The sequence below is a fragment of the Pelophylax lessonae genome (assembly GCF_965119305.1).
Source record: "Pelophylax lessonae genome assembly, chromosome: 3".
In the NCBI taxonomy this organism is placed as follows: Eukaryota; Metazoa; Chordata; class Amphibia; order Anura; family Ranidae; genus Pelophylax; species Pelophylax lessonae.
Window position 1 is genome coordinate 99,587,631 of NC_138770.1, and position 17,935 is coordinate 99,605,565.

The following is a 17,935-nucleotide window of genomic DNA, read 5'->3' on the forward strand; positions in this document are numbered from 1 at the left end:
TTCTGTGAGCACTTCCACTTCTACTCAAGTCACTTTTTGATCGAGCACTTGTACTTTTACTCAAGTAGAAATTTCGAGTACTTTATACAAGTCTGGCCACAGCTTTGGTTAGTTTCTTCCCTTTTTCTGAGTTGGGCGGATAAGTTGACAGTATGGCATCAATTCTTGGCTGATCTGGGTCTAGCAGTCTTTCCTTGGCAGTGGTGGCACTGCTGGTGGCGACAGGTGTTACTTACTCAGAGTGAAAACGGCTAACATGGTTTCTCAAGTTCGTAGTATTCCCTAGGTATTTAATTTTTGTGTGACAGGCTTTACATACGGCGCGTGTCGTGTCCAACTCACGCTTCCCTGTGTGTTCCTAAAATCCGAAATGTGCCCAGATGATTGCTGTTAAAAAGCTAGGTGCATTTTTTATCTCTCGATCTTTTTCTCCTTCTGCCATTACCATACTACCACGTATGTGACGGAGACGGATGACGTAAGTTGCCAAACTGTCAGTGTTTAAAAAAAAAAAAAAAATACCACTTGTAAACTAAGCCGCAACAAGTCAACCAAGCAACATCTTTCATAAAATATGACTGTCTCTCTGTCTGTCTGTCAGACTCCCTCTTATGCATGCACTGAGCCAGAGCCACTGAGACCCCCCTCCTTACCCCACAGCTGCCTGTGACAGTGACAGTGACACTGACAGAGACCCCCCACAGGTGAGCTGACAGCCTGACACACTGACAGAGACCTGGATGTTCCATTGTCCCACACCTTCCCCAATCCCCAATCCCCCACAGCACTGACAAACACTGAGAGTGAGTCCCCCCTTTGCCCAGACCCCCACAGCTGACACTGACAGAGACCTGGATGTCCCACTGTCCCACACCTTCCCCAATCCCCCACAGCACTGACAAACACTGAGTGAGTCCCCCCCCCCTTGCCCAGACCCCCACAGCTGACCAGTGGTGTATTTTGGTTTTGTGCTGCCCTAGGCAAGACTAAAATCGGGCGCCCCCCCTTAATGTAAATTTGCCCCACTCCTTTTTTAACAGATGTGACTCCCTCCAAAATTGAAGGACTACAAGTCCCAGCACGAACCCCTGAGATCTCACGAGAGGGGGGGTGAGGGAGAGTGAGAGGGGGGTGGGTGAGGGAAGGATAGAAAGAGAGAGGGGGGATGAGAGATAGAGAGAGAGGGGGCAGGTGAGGGAGAGAGAGGGGGGATGAGAGAGAGAGAAAGAGGGGGGGAATCAAAAAGAGAGAGAGGGGGGATGAGAGAGAGAGAGGGGGGATGAAAGAGAGAGGGGGGATGAGAGAGAGAGAGAGAGAGAGAGAGAGAGAGAGCGAGAGAGAGGGGAGATGAGAGAGAGGGGGATGAGAGAGAGAGTGGAGATGAGAGAGAGGGGGGATGAGAGAGAGAGGGGGGACGAGAGAGGGAGGACGAGAGAGAGAGAGGGGGGATGATAAAGAAAGAGAGAGGGGGAGAGAGAGAGGAGGGGTGAGAGAGAGAGAAGGGGGTGAGAGAGAGATAGAGAGGGGGTGAGAGAGAGGGGGGGGTGAGAGAGGCGGTTCTAGCAAACAGTGGCCAATAGAGTCTCAGGTGGAGGGGGGTGGCTTTTTTGCTGCCCCCCTGCAAAGTGCCGCCCTAGGCCTGGGCCTTGTTGGCCTCGGCCAAAATACAGCACTGCAGCTGACACTGACAGAGACCTGGATGTCCCACACCTTCCCCAATCCCCCACAGCAGTGACAAACACTGAGTGAGTCCCCCCCTTGCCCAGACCCCCACAGCTGACACTGACAGAGACCCCCAGGCCCCCACTGACACTCAGAGAGAGCCCCCCTGGCTGCCAGACTGCCACAGCAGAACAGTACCCCCGGGCCCCGACCGACCGTCCCCTGTCCCAGGCCCCCCCATCACAGCCATCCCCCAGAGATACAGACTCGAGACCCCCATGAATGATTATACAATTATTTGTTCGGACTACATACCTGCTGTGTGACTGTGTGGGTTGTTGTGCACTGCATTGCAGAGGAGGACAGGTGCTGTGCTGCTGTGGCGGGCGGCTGGCATCACTGGCAGTGGCGTGGCGGCTGGGCCTGGGACGGTCGGCTACGGTGAGGCTGGCGGCGCTGGCTGGCTGCGATGGGGACGCACTTGGGGCTCCTGTGTGTGGAGTGTGGACTGGCTTCTGGCTTGGCTGGCTGGCTGGCTTCTTCGCTGCAAGGCCGCATGTGGGACGCCGATACACGCGGGGGATGTTCTTGCTGCGCCTCGGCCCGGGTCAAAGAGACAGAATGGGTGGGGTGGAGCCTTTTTATTAAGCTCCCGCCACTAACCCACCAATCAGCTGCGATCTTGTGACTTTTTCTCCCTTGCGCGATAGGGCGTGGCCGCGGCTGATGACGTCATTTCCTAATCGATTATGCCGGCAACCCGCATCGATGCAGAATCGCGAAGGGTCGAATCGCGATGCATCGATCTTTCGATTATATTCCGCAGGCCTAGTAGATACAGTGGGTAAGGGAGATTGCAGTGGTTGGAGGGGATGGGAGTTGGGTACATTAGATGCAATTAATTAAATAGATGGCAATGGCTAGAGAGGTATTTTAAATCAGTGAGGAATTTTTTTCTTTTTAATTTTTACTTTACATAACAATACCTGCTAAAGAATAAATAACAAGCCTTTTTGTTTTTTAATTTCAAGCCTTGTAGAAATATGACACTTCTGGGAATGTCAGATCCTACCAAATGTCTGCTCCCCCTGCTTACATGATACAGCTGCCTGAAAAGGACTCTTGTCTTAGGGGTCTATTTATAAAAGTTTGACACAACTTTCGCCCAGGATTCCTACATGTTTTCAATTGGGTCCAGTTACGGTGTGAATGTTGTGAGAATCTTGTTTAACCACTTTAGCCCCGCTTACATTGAGGCTACTGCGGCAAAGTGCCGCGATCCCGTCCAGCGACGTAGACCTACGTCGCTGGACTCCGCCCCTTGTGGGCGGCGCTAGTGCGCCGCCGGAGGCTCGCTCCCGCTGTGTTCATTCACAGCGGGAGTCGGGCCAGGGGAGGAGCAGTGGCGATTGCCGCTGCTCTGCCCCGATCGTCGGGGATGGAGTCTGGAGATCCGCCCGCTGTGTGTAAACACAGCGGGCGGATCTCCATAGTGACAGGGACTGACAGATCGGAGTGTTCAGCATAGCTGGACATCCGATCTGTCCTTCTCTCACACAGTCACCTCCCCCCCCACACGTCAGTAAGCACGAGGCATACATTAACCCCTCCCTCTCCAATAAAATTAACCCCTTCCCTGCCAGTGTCATTTTTACAGTAACAGTGCATATATATAGCACTGATTACTGTAGAAATGTCACTGGTACCCCCAAAAGTGTCAAAAATGTCAGTCAAGGGTCCGATCTGTCCGCCGCAATGTCGCAGTCCCGCAAAAAAAATCGCAGATCACCGCCATTACGCGTTAAAAAAAAAACACCAAAAATGACAGAAATCTTTCCCTTAGTTAGTAAACGCAATAACTTTTGCGCAAACCAATCAAAATACGCTTATTGCGATTTTTTTTACTAAACATAGGTAGCATAAAACAAATTGGCCAAAAATTTTAAAAAAATTTGATTTTTACATTTTTTGGGGGGGAAATTTCATATAAAAAAATGTGAAAAATATTGTTATTTTTTCAAAATAAACGCTCTTTTTTTGTTTATAGCGCAAAAAGTAAAAATCGCACAGGTGATCAAATACCACCAAAAGAAAGCTCTGTTTGTGGGAAAAAAAGGACGTAAATTTTGTTTGGGTACGGCCTCGCACGACCGCGCAATTGTCAGTTAAAGTCGCACAGCGCCGAATGGCAAAAAGTGGCCTGGACGGAAGACAGCAAAATCCTCCGGTGGTAAAGTGGTTAAAAACATTTATACCTAGTTCCCAACTCTCCCTCAGTTGGAGGGACTGTCTGTTTTTCAGAACCAAATTCTTCTGTCCCTCTTTCATCCTTAAATTGTCCCTCTTTTTGGTCTGATATATGGACTTCTATTAAAATAATCCATTATTTGACTACCAAAAATGTTGTACTATACTGAACCTTTCATTCTACCTCTAAACTATTGATTATTTACTGTTTTTTAAAAAAAAGTAAGTATAAAGAAAAAGTAGTAGTGAAATAAGCTTTAGAAGATTTAACCAATATTTTTTTTTTTTGCATCATTTTTCTTTATGATCTGCGTAACTAAGGTGTGGCAGGGGTGTGTCATTTGCCAACATGCTTTGTGGAAGGTGTCCTTTGTTCTTATTTCAGAAAGTAGGGAGGTGTGATTTATAAATTGAAAATAGTGAATATATTGCGCTCAACACATTGGTGTTCTCAATAAAGTGTGCTTGTGCAAATAAATATAATTATAAATATAGGAGTCTTAAAGTGCTTAATATCAATAAAAATGTCCAGTGGTTAGCAGCAACAATTTTTTGATAGAAGCATAGACTTGATAGGAGTGATTGCAAAGCCTCCACCTCCACACTTTCACTCAGTGCTCTTACAAGGTACTTCTTACCAGAAATATATGACCCCTTGATTATAGGGGGTCACACAGACATAGTGATCCAAATATTAAACCGATCATCCGCTTCAAATTCCCTCACCAGCAGGGATATGCATTCAGACCAGATAAAGGATCCCAATACAGGACATACAGGAACTTAGTGCAGTAAGTCAATACAATCGAGCATTTATTGAAAAGTAATGCACTTACTACAATCCAAATGTAATATCGCTTTGTACAGTCATGGATAAATCACGGTAGCTGGATAAATGAACGCAGCTCCACGCCTGCGTTCCACCAACCCGGAACTCTACGGTCTCACGCTCCCGACGCACGTTTCGTCAGTCCGTGCTGACGTCATCAGGGGATCAAATTTGTGATTTATAAATTGACTAATTAGTGTATGGCATTGCTTACTGAGTGATTTAAGTGCTTTGGTTTCTGTGCTACTGCTTTAACATCTCCATTGTCACCTGTTGTGTTTCACTACAGATTTTATCCTTTTGGGTTCCTCTGCTTGACTTGATTCCTGTCTCACCTAGCTTGCATTCCGACTTTTGGTTACTGTGATGCTCACCTGGCTTGTGTTGACTTTGCCTATGCCTGCTGACTTGTACCATGTTGATTAATGTTTGTTGGCCTTGGCTCATCCTTGCTATCCCTTACCCCAAGTATCTCAGCCTGCCACCTGTTAATTGTGCTTGTCAGCAAGCAAACCTTAAAACACTACATATAGTCCTCAAAGTCAGTTCTGTCCATACTTGTACCATGTTGATTAATGTTTGTTGGCCTTGGCTCATCTTTGCTACCCCTTACCCCAAGTATCTCAGCCTACCACCTGCTAATTGTGCTGTCAGCAAGCATACCTTAAGGCCCGTACACATGAGTCGAAATTCGGCCGGGAATTTTCGTCCGACGACCGATCTGCTGATTTTCTGCTTGTTAGTATGATGCTTCCGACAACCGACTCTGACTTTTCGGCCGAAAAAAATCTGGTGTGCAGGCTATAACATTTTTGTCCTTACGATTTTCGTGCAGTCAGTACAGATTTCGACAGGGAAAAATCTTATGAGCAAGACTGGGCATGCTCAGGGAAGAAAGAACACAAAGAAAGCAAACCAACACATGATATCACTTCTGAAGTAGAATTTTGTTGTGCGGGAAAATTTGTGTGCAGTCTAGGCATATTCCACTCTGGACAAAAGATGGACGACGGTCGGCGGAAATTCGTTGCATGTGTACTAGGCTTTAAACCACTACATACAGTCCTCAAAGCCAGTTCTGTCCATACTTCTACCTGCTACAATGGAAAACAGGGCCTGTAGGGTCCCGGTGTCCCAGCTCGGCCCACCCTAACATAGGCAACCAAGCAGCATTCAATGGGGAGGCAGTTGCAGAAGGTAATTGAAAAGATGAATATGACAGCCAATCAGATGTGTGCCCTGGGCTAGTTTAAATGCAAAACAGTGATGTTAGGTGGCATTGTGCTTTAAAAAATAGAATGTGGGGTTAAATTGACAATTTATAGCAAATAAATGAATTCCTTTCCAGCGGTGATGAAGGCCAGGTTCCAATAAAACACAAGATGCTCCATGAGAGTCCTGTGTAATTTCTGGTGAAGTCATCTTTGTCTAACTGATTCAGTAATGATACAAGATTCTCTGCTGGCTCTCTGCTGTTGCTGGGGAATCAGGAGAAGGTCACCCAATAAAATGTTATACAATGTTCCAGCTACAGTATGTACACACTTTTTCTGTAGTTACTCATAAATAATAAAGACCACTCTAAGCTCAAACCTCGTACTTCAGTTTTTGAATTCTATACTGCAAGCTGAATCACATACAGGCTTTTTTATACTGCCAGAGGACGTCGCTGGTGAGATATTCAGCAAAATATTTGAAGTCCAAATCCCATAACAGTGACAATTGATGGTGCCTTTTAATGCTTAAAATATACCGTCTAGGGTCAAACGTTGTAGACACCTGAATGTCCCACCTACAGTATATGAGTTTATTGGACATCCCATTCCAAAACTATGAACATGTAGAATTGTCCCCTCTTTGAGGCTATAATAGCATTAATGCTTCTGAGAAGATTTTGCACAAGTCTTTGGAGTATCTCTTTAGGAATTGTTACCACAAGGTTGGAAGCTTAGAATGGCCTGATATGTCTTTGGGGTTTATTTACTAAAACTTGAAAATGCAAAACCAGTCTAACTTCTGCACAGAAACCAATCAGCTTCCAGGTTTTATTGCCAAAGCTTAATTTAACAAGCTCAGGTTAGAAGCTGATTGGCTGCCATACACAGCTGCACCAGATTCTAACTGCACCCGTTTTAGTAAATCTACCCCTTTGTATGCTGTAGGATTAACAGTAGCCTTCACTATGAACACCAGAACTTATTTATTTATTTATAACCACAGTCTATAATAAACAAATAAGTGGAAAATTTGGAAATCAAAGACTTTTAGCCCCCGTTCACATACACGCGACGCTACTTTGCACTGCGACCTCCATTGAAGTCCCAAAGAAGCTCCGGACCCTTTTTCTAAGTTGGAGCGACTTGTGTCGCTCCTATTAGAACGGGTCCGCAGCTTCCCTATGGAAGGCGACCTACGGCGACCTGTGAGGCGACCAGGTCGCCTCACAGGTCGCCTTAGTGTGAATGGGGGCTTACAAGGAAATTACTTTTCATATGTGGTGGAAAATGTCACTATTGGAGTTTATGAGAGATGTAAGGGGCTAATAAATAACCAAAACCACCAATACCCAACTAAAACTGGAATATTTAAGGTAGAAAAGGATCTGTTTAACCACTTAAGCCCCGGAAGATTTTACCCCCTTCCTGACCAGGGCCTATTTTGCGATTCGGCACTGCATGACTTTAACGGACAATTGCGCTGTTGTGCGACGCTGTACCCAAATGAAATTGACGTCTTTTTCTCCCCACAAACAAAGCTTTCATTTGGTGGTATTTGATCACCTGTGCGATTTTTTTGATAATGCGCTATAAACAAAAAAAGAGCGCCAATTTTGCAAAAATAACAATATTTTTCACATTTTTTTTATATGAAATTCCCCAAAAAAATGTAAAAATCAAAATGTTTTAACATTTTTGGCCGCTTTGTTTTCTGCTACACATGTTTGGTAAAAAAAAATTGCAAAAAGTGTATTTTGATTGGTTTGCGCAAAAGTTATTGCGTTTACTAAGGGAAAGATTTTTGTCATTTTTGTTGTTTTTTTTTAACGATTAATGGCGGCGATCTGCGATTTTTTTTGCGGGACTGCGACATTGCGGCGGACAGATCGGACCCTTGACTGACATTTTTGACACTTTTGGGGGTACCAGTGACATTACTACAGTAATCAGTGCTATACATATGCACTGTTACTGTAAAAATGACACTGGGAGGGAAGGGGTTAACTTTATTTGAGAAGGAGGGGTTAAGTGTGTCCCTAGGGGCATGATTCTTACTGTGATTGGATGTGGCTTTTCATGTAACAGCAGAGATCTACGGTCCTACATAGCAGGACCGTATGATCTCTGCTGTTACACAAGGGAGAATGACAGGCGGCTTTGTTTACATTAGCTGCCTGCCTTTCTCCCAGTGTAACCGACAATCGCTAGTGAGCGGCGGACATCGGGTCCGCCACTCACACGCGTGGGGGGGTCCGTGAGCGAGCGGGAGCGTGCCTCCAGCGGCGCCCGCTCACTCTCTAGAGCCTCACAGGCTGGCGCGAGGTAGTACTTCATCGCTTTGCCTATGAGGGGCTGACCGCCGCAGTAAATATACTGTGGGCGGTCGGCAAGTGGTTAATAAAGATGCCTCATGCTTTTTTACCAAGCATACATGTGGACACTAAGGCTCCATTCACACTTGTAGGACTCCAAAGATGTGCTAAGTGAAAATTTAATGCAACTTGGATGCAACTTTGGATGGGTGCAACTTGAATATGACTTTGGCGTTGACCAGTGATAATGGACAGCTGTTTGTATAACATTCAGGTATGACTTTCATGAAATGTTTGAGGGTTAAAGTGGTTCCAAAGACAGAGGGTTCTTTATCCTAATGCATTCTATGCTTGTACCGGAGTGAGGCCTGCAGCTAGAGGCATCACCCCGGTACCGGCGTCCATAGCCAAGGGTCGGCTGTCTTGTAATGACAACCAATGCGGCTGAGAAGTCACTCTGCTGTCATTACAAGGAGCGGCAGGGGATATCCCCCCGCTTCTGCGATCTTCCGTGGCTTGCCCAGGTTTCCCGTCCCACCGGGAGACCCGGGCAACAAGCCTGCACGGCCACTGAAGACCCAATCAAAGCCGCATTCGGTCATGACATCACTTCTGGGTACTGGCGCCAGATTTAAGAAAATGACAGCATTCAGAACAGCCAAACGTAGTGTTTTGAATGCTTTTAAGTGCAAAGGAGGGGTTTGGGGTCTTTTAGACCCCCAGATCCCTCCACAAGAGTACCTGTCAAGAAAAAAAAATACCGATATGCATTGGCCAAAATATAGGTATCGGTATCGGTATCGGCAACGAAAAACCGATATTGGTCAATCACTAAACGCCAGGAGCCCATGTGTTTGGGGTCTTTCGTTGGAGAGCACAGTCCCGGATGGAGGGGGTGGCTGCCTCCTCCTCTGTAGAGATGCCATGCGGTCACAGAAGGTCGTCCTGAGGGCCAAAGGAGCGGTGGAGAGGAGCTGAACCCAGAGGTCCAGGGAAGCTGACTGAGAGTGGAGATACTGGAGACCCTGTGGCTGCAGTATTGTGAGAACAGGGACTTGTGTCAAGGGGCCTGACCTGAGGGGGGCCACCCCTGTTCATAGGATAATCAGTGGACGGGTGTCAGCAGAAGGAGAGAGAGAGGATACTGGGGAGAGTGTCCTGAAGATAGCATATTGTTCCCCACGTCACCTTGAATATAAGAGACTTAAAATTTCTATTCATCCAAAGCGGCAGGATGAATCAACAGCCTGGCTGTTCCATACTTAAAGTAAAGTAGAGAAGATAGGAGTCCTCCAATAATATGAATAGTTAAATCAGAGTACCCCACTATTCCCTTCTCCTATCACCAAAACAGCAAACAACCAAATAGCCCAGGACTAATTTTTGAAGTGAGAGCCAAGAGGAATTAGGAAATTGTGTTTGCTCATAGCCGTGTACTGGTAACCAGGGGGAGCCGCAGAGTGAATATCTGGCAATCCTCACGGGGGCAGTGCTACAATACTAATCCGCACCTGCTGACTGAGGAGCCTTGATAAAGTCAAAATGCATTGGGTAGGTCATCTTATGCTGCTGTGGTAGCTCATTTTATGGCTATTTATAATTATGTTAGCAGAAACTTTTGATACTGTCCCAGAAAGCTTGTCTTGGTGCATAGAGACTTGGCCATACATGTTTTAGTTGGCTGCATGAAAAAAACTGAACTGATTTCCCCATCCACACATTTAAGGTGGAGGGGGGGGGAAAATCCTCCCCACTGCGCTATTGTTATCTGACAGTGGGTGGACTCCTCAGCAGTCAGAATACACAGATCAACGCTGCATGCTCTGATCAAGTGGCATTGGTTGAACAGAAGGTTGACTTCTGTTCAACTCCAGTGGCCACACATGGATCGAAGTTTAGCCGCTCCCTGCTGAACCGGGTGAACTTCAATCCATTTATGGGCACCAGAGTTGTATAAAGTACTCGAAACCCATACTTGAGTAAAAGTACAAGTGCTCGATCAAAAAGTGACTTGAGTAGAAGTGGAAGTGCTCAATCAAAAAGTGACTTGAATAGAAGTACTACTTGCAATACTTAAGTACAAAAAATGTTGAATACTTTATATTCAACATTTTTTGTACTTAAGTATTGCAAGTAGTTTTTTTAAAAATGTTGCTACTCGAGTACTGAAAGTAAAAGTACCAGTAGTTTTGAAAAAAAAAATTGCTACTCAAGTGCTGAAAGTAAAAGTACAAGTACTGTGTTATTTAGTTATTAAAGAAAGAAGTCAAAAGTTTGAACATCAGATTGTTTTTTATTATTTCAAATGCAGCTTTTATTTCTACATACAGTAGCATTTATTTTCGTATGCGCTGATAATACACATGTTTTGAGCTTCATGAAACCTGCCATCTACTGTTCTGGCAGTGGTAATTTTTATAATAGTAACGAGTAACTATGCAGCACAAAAAAAAATATCGGAGTAGAAGTATTGAAATCATTGAAAAAATGTAGTGAAGTAAAAATGGAAGTAGGAGAAAAAAATTCTACTCTAGGAAAGTACAGATACCGCCTTTCGGTTCTTAAGTACAGTAGTGAAGTAGTTCTACTTAGTTACTATACATCTCTGGTGGGCACCTTTAAAAATGAAAGCGATTCCCAAACTCCCAGGGAGCAAAGTATTTTACAGATTGTAAGTAACTCATAGAGGCCAAAACAAGGAGGACATGGGTGGAAACACCGGAGCATACATTACCTTACCTCTGTGTAGATCTAACCTCTCCAATAAGTGGGACCACCTCTGAGGCATGATGGAAGAGGTGTACTGTTGATTTACCTTAGTTCACGGCCATTATAATCTGGAACTCAGCCACAAGTCCCTATCCCTTTATTGTCTTGATAAAGTAAGTCTATACCTTTATATACGGTGGTGACACCCCTCCTTTCCATTGCAATTATGAATGTTGGTCATCATTTAATCCAGAAAAGGAATGGCTAGGACAACATGGTGGGCAGCTCTAGAGTCCTGTCCTGGCAGGCAGAGCTTTTTTGAGTTAAGAATACATTCTTGAATAAAATAACATAAAAATATTTTCTTAAACCAAAGTTTATTGTTCCTTTAAACGGATTATTTCATGAATAAGTCAATACATCTGGGAAAGAAAGTGTAGCTTCCCTTTAAATCTGCAGGATTTATTTGCAATGCGAATATAATAGGCACATTGACATGACATGATCCTCTGGCAACAATTAAGCCAATTTATTAGCAAATATGTTCCTTGGAGAAGATAAAAGGCAAAAAGAAGGTAAATTTCCTGTTATTTCAGAAATCGTCATCCAGTTCCTGCAAATAACAAGAGCATTAGTACCATGCGAGACACCAATCAATTTACATTAATGGGAGAAGCCGCCAAGAAAAAGACAATTACTACAATAAAAACTACTGCTCACTGACAGTAAATACAATAAAGGGAAAGAGAGCACTCCCACAAAGGAAGAGGTCAACAGCCCAAAGTGAAGCCATACTTTATTAGAGAGGACTTTATATATAAGGGAATGTATTGTACTTTAAAGCTGGATACACACTATCCAACTTTTGTGGTTAGATTTCCTTCAGATTTTTCTTTTCTATGTAGTACAAGGGCCTGCCAGATTGAATACAAATTGAAAGTGTTTAGGTTTGACCTGATATTATATGGTTTTGGTAAATCTAAAGGAAAAAGTCTTCAGAAAATCTTATAGTGTGTATGGCCCATAAGAGTTTTTTGGATAAACATGTCAACAAATCAGCTTGATGCAAATGATCCAATGTGTAATGATGGTTTAAAGCAGACCCTTACCCTTTTTTTTAATGATGCTTTCTCCTGCCTCCTCTTCCTCCCTATAACAGAATTGCAAAAAAGAAAAACATTTTTTTTAACTCCTTCGCACCTAAGGGTAAAACAGATGTAGCACCCGCCTAGGTAGGTGCTGGGAAAAGCATATTGGTGGCCCTGTCTGCTTATCAGGGGAGCCTGATCTATTAGTTTAGCCTGTTACATGTTTCCAAGTGTGATTCACTGGGTCTGAGGGAGTGTCCTCACTGCAGCCAATGAGGGAGCTCATTGGACAGTGGAGGAAACCTAGCCAGTGGCACACTCTGGTTCATGTTGGTTCCAGTGGGAGGGCATTCCTGCAATGCATCCTGGGATTGGACATAAATTGGAGGGGAGCATGTGACAGAGTCAGGAGCATCAGTCCCAGGAGGAGATGACGGCTCTCAGCTTTCACCTACTTTCGCGGGATCTATCGGCGGAGTCTATCTGAAATGTGGACAGGTTCCTGTCAAAAACAGGAACCCATTCTCCCCCCGAAAGGTGCCAAATGTGGCACTCAAGGGGGGGAGGAAGCAGATAAGAAGATCTTCCGCTTTTTGGTGGAACTCCTTTTTTGGAGGTAGATATAAAAGACACAAAAGAATAGAGCTCTATTTTCTAATTTTTATTCTATTATTATAATTATTCTATTATTTTTCTATTATACATCATTAAAGTAGAGTTCCACCCATTTTCGTAAGTTTAGATCTATGTAATCCCCTTTAAAACGACTTTTACCAATGGAAACTTTTTTTTTTTTGCTAGTAAATACCTTAATTTCTGCTTTATTCCTCCTCTCCTCACTTCCGGGTCCGATCGGCGATGACGTCATTCGGCGATTCGCAGTTTGTGCTGGGATGTATTCCATTCCAGAAATCTCGCAGTATCACCCAGGAGCTGAGCTGTACTGTGTGTATTCAGGCTGTGACCTGCCCGCCTCCGCCCCACCTCCGCCCCGCCTCCTCTCAGTGAGAGAGGACTGAGCTCACTGAGAGGAGGCGGGGCAGAGCACGCCCTGAATACAATGCATTTTGGAGCACCAGGGATTGTTTGTTTCCTTTAAGGAGAGCACTTATTTCATTCCGTCCGGTAAGGAGGAATTCTAACAGGTGGAGGGAATTCAAGTCACGTATTACTTTTGAACACCATCCATCACCAACCACATCACCGAAAATAGTTTCAATATAGACACACTAGTGTCTTGGGACTTCTTCTCATATATATTTATATGTTACAGTTTTGCACCTTAATTGTATATATTTGAGGTTGCACATTATTCGTTTGCATTTTTGCACATATTTCAGATATAGCGCACCATCAATTACACGCATTTATTTATTTTTATCTGGGAGCAGCATATCACGGATCAGCGCACTTTTTCTTTTTCACATATGTATATGTATTTCATTTCACGTTTGCCTGAAGTTAGGGTTTTCAGGCTCCTGCACGGTCTACACTCCCACATTCCACCATAAATTAATCGCTGGGTCTGGACTAAGGGGCTCCCTGTTTACATTATAATAAGTAGTCTACGTTTAATACTCCAGATCCAGTCCTCACATCCCATTAAAATATGTTTTATTGATTATTACCCTTCAATCCAGCCTAAACAAATCATAAATTTGTGTCATCCGTAAACCATCCCCGCATAATATATGAAAAATGTGTGAGTGAGCCTCAGCTGGGAACAGGAGGATTTATACCGAATGGGAGCAATAAAACCAGACACTGCCAAGTAAGGTAACCTGAATACTGAAATCCTCATACAGCATTTCAGGGAATCTCTAAAAACAAGAGAGCATCAGTTCATGACTCAGTAATGTAAGTGTAAAGGATGCACTAGCCTATCTGTAGCACTGACCCCGCAAGGACTGCCAAATGTACACTTTTCGGGTCCCCCTGAGTTACCAATAGTAACCTTGACATGACCAGTTTTTCACTCTTTCTCCTTGGCTCACTCCAATAAACAATCCAGGGGTATTTGGTTGTTTTGTGTTTTATTATAAATTAGGGATAGGAGAAGGGAATAGTGGGATACTACAAATTAACTATCTTCTATCTGCATGTACAGCCAGGCTGTTGATTCACCCTGACACTAAAGGTGAATTTGGGTTAAGTCTCTTTCCTACGATGACTTGGTGAACTATAGGTTATCTTCAGGATACTCAGCATCCTCTCTCTCTCTTGACCACCAACACTTATCCACTGACTACTATACTCCTGGGGTGGCCCCCTCTCAGGTCAGGCCCCTTGACACGAGTCCCTGTACTCACGATACTGTTTTTCAAGGGTCTCTAGTGTCTCCCCTTCAGTCAGCTCTCTGGGTTCAGCTCCGTTCCTCTGGTCTTTAGGACAACCTCCTACGACCACATGCCACTGCTACAGAGGAGGAGGCAGCCGCCACCCTCCCTCCGGGACTCTGCTCTCCAGCCAAAGACTCCGCAGCACATGTGCTCCTGGCTTTTATACAGTATCCCAGAATGCACCAAGGTGACCTGCCCCTGCCAATCACCAGGACTGTATCAAAGCCTATGCATTCATTTGTCAGGTTTCCTCCCTCTGTCCAACATGCCTCCCTATTGGACCAGTGTGAAACACTCTCTAGACACAATGAATTGCATACTGAGCACAACAAGCAGACCTCACTAACAGATCCTGCTCTCTGGTAAGAAAAGAGTAATATTGATTTGCCTGCAGCCCTTCTAATAAGCAGACATGGGAGTAAGTCACAAGTCAAGTCGAGTCCCTGCTAAAAGTCAAGCAAGTCCGCTCGTCAGTTCCGGTGCGGGCGCATCATTCCCTGCTAAACAGCTTCTGGGCATGCCCAGAAGCTGGGGAGGGATGACGCACCCGCACCGGAAGTGACGAGCTGGGCCGGTGCAGGCACATTCTGGGAGAAGAGGACACGGAAGAGGACACAGAAGAGGATGCGCTGGCTTCAGCTGCCCACATCCAAGATGGCAGCGCTGGAGAAGAAATTTTCAAGGTAAGTATTTCTTCTAAAAGCTAAGTGCGACCCGGGACAGTACAGAGGCTATCCATTGTGGAATGTACTAGCCCTGACTGTCCCGGGGGTATTTTTATTGAAAAAAAATTTAGTGGCCAGAACTACGCTTTAAGTCTGACTTAAGCAGGGGCTGACTGGCAACTTTTGGCCCAGGGGGCAAGTACAAACCAGAGGCCCATGGTACAGCGACTCGGCCCCCCTTCCACTCTCTCTCTTCCCGGCCTCCTGCTGACCCCCATTCCAGGCTGAAGCTCTGCTCTCTACTCACCGGCCGAACTTGGGTTCCCGACCTGGCCAGCAGGGGGTGGTTGGGGGAGCTGGGACCGCTCGGTCCGGGCTGCCTGGGGGAGGAGAGTCTCCAGTAGGGCATGGAATAGGCCTCTTCTCAGACACAGTTTACACCATCTATCCTGGGGTGGGGGGGGGGGGGGGAGGCCTGCGCTCTGTCCTTGTCTTCACCCCGCACTCAGTAGGTCAGTGGCGGGGACTTTTTACTTATTTTCTAGAGGAATCCTTTAGGCATGTCTGTGGCAGAAGTGGCGCAGCCTTTTTATGGGGCGTCAGAGTGGCCCAGGGGGTAATTGCCCCCCTGCCGCATGGCCCAGTACTCCCTTGGACTTCTACATATCTAATAGATGGCAGCAACTAGGACTTCGTAAACACTAGGAGATAACTAAATGTAAATAGGAAAGGAAACTAGTGCTCTATCTAAACCAAAGGAGAAGGTGCTTCCTTGATATACATGCTTGTGTCTAGATTTTTATGTAAGCGCAACTTTTAATAAATATGCTTTTATATAGAATATAATGCACTATTAGCTTCTCATTTCCACTATTGAGCCGGGATCTCTAGTATGCCGGGAGAGGGGGGGCATTGTCCATCTAGCCCCATGGCTGAGCATCCTTCCATGATCGGTTGATTGCCGGAATTCATTGGGATTCCCTACCTGACGGGACACCTTACGAGCCCTTGTTGTGGAACATGTCCTAAGACCTTGAGACTGTGTGTCTCTGGTAAGCAGCCATCTATTTTTGGTTTGAGCACCCTGGGGTTGCATGCAGCACTTGGAAGATATACCACTGGCAATTTTTTTCAGTTGTCATTCATCGGAGAGACTTTTGTTGATATTTATAGTTTTTCCTATGGAACTCTTAGGCTCTGTTCACATTTAGACATTTCAGATCGTGGGCAGAATTGCCGCAATTCTGCCCACGATTCCGAACCATTGCAAGTCGCGGGACGCCCGAGCAATTCCCATGACTTGCAATGGCACCCCAAACGCGGCGCAACTTTGCCGCAATTGTCGCCTGAAGAATCTCGATAAAATCGCCCAAACAGGATCGTGGGAAGCCTGATGCCCAAAAGAAGTTCTTGTTCTTGTGTCAGGCGCCTCGTGATTCTTTTTGCGCAACTTTACTGCGAAGGCTGTCCACAAGGTTTAGGAGTGTGTCTATAGGAATGTTTGACCATTCTTCCAGAAGCGCAGGTGAGGTCAGGCACTGATGTGAATGAGAAGGCCTGGCTCACAGTCTTCGCTCTAATTCATCCCAAAGGTATACTATCAGGTTGAAGTCAGTACTCTCTGCAGGCCAGTCAAGTTCCTCCACCCCAAACTCGCTCATCCGTGTCTTTATGGACCTTGCTTTGTGCACTGGTCCAAATCATTTGCTGGAGGGGGGATTAGGGTGAGGGGTTGTTTTACAGGAGTTGGACTTGGCCCCTCTTAAGACATCAGCATACCAAGACATTTTGGACAATTTCCTGCTCTCAACTTTGTGGGAACAGTTTGGGGGATGGCCCCTTCCTGTTCCAACATGACTGCGCACCAGCGCACAAAGCAAGGTCCATAAAGACATGGATGAGTGAGTTTGGGATGGAGGAACTTGACTGGCCGGCACAGAGTCCTGACCTCAACACGATAGAACACCTTTGGGATGAATTAGAGTGGAGACTGCGAGCCAGGCCTTCTTTTCCACATCAGTGCCTGACCTCACAAATGCGCTTCTGGAAGAATAGTCAAACTTTCCCATAGACACACTCCTAAACCTTGTGGACAGCCTTCCCAGAAGAGTTGAAGCTGTTATAGCTGTAAAGAGTGGGCCAACTCAATATACTGTAGAACCCTACGGACTAATGCTGACCATACACTAAATGAAAAATTTGGTCATTTGGACAGTTCGTTCATTTTTCAGCCAGTTAATGAGCACAAATCGGTAATTGGTTGTGAAGTTTTTAAGTCAAAAAAAGGAATTTTCTACTGAACGAACGATAAATTGACAGGTCTGTGTGCAGAGACGGAGCTGTCATCCGCCTGCTCAGCAGGTATTGGCAGATCGATCCCCGCTTAGCTAAACAGAGTCCACCGAGCACACCGCTCGTGTGAAAGGACCCTTAATGTGTTTCTCATCAAAACTGTTTGCACTAGGCATATGTGAAAAAACAAACAAAAAACGGATTTATTTATGTCCATTAAACAATTTATCGGTCATTGCATGATAGCACTATCTCTTGCTCTCATGGCTGAGTGTTCGTTTTTCAGTTTGAACGATTTTTCGTATAGTGTATGTCCAGCATTAGACTGGGATACCATCAAAGGTCATGCGTGTGTAAAGGCAGGTGTCCCAATACTTTTGGTAATATATTGTATCACAGTGGTATGCACATTATACATTCGAGAGATTCACTCTTTGGGAGAAGTACAGGTTCATCCGGGAAAAAAAAAAACTATTATACCTGTAGCACCCTCCTAGGTAGGTGCTAGTGAGAAAGTATAGTTTTGAGCTCTGTCTGCTTACCAGAGGGGCTGCAGGTAAATCTATATTGTTCTC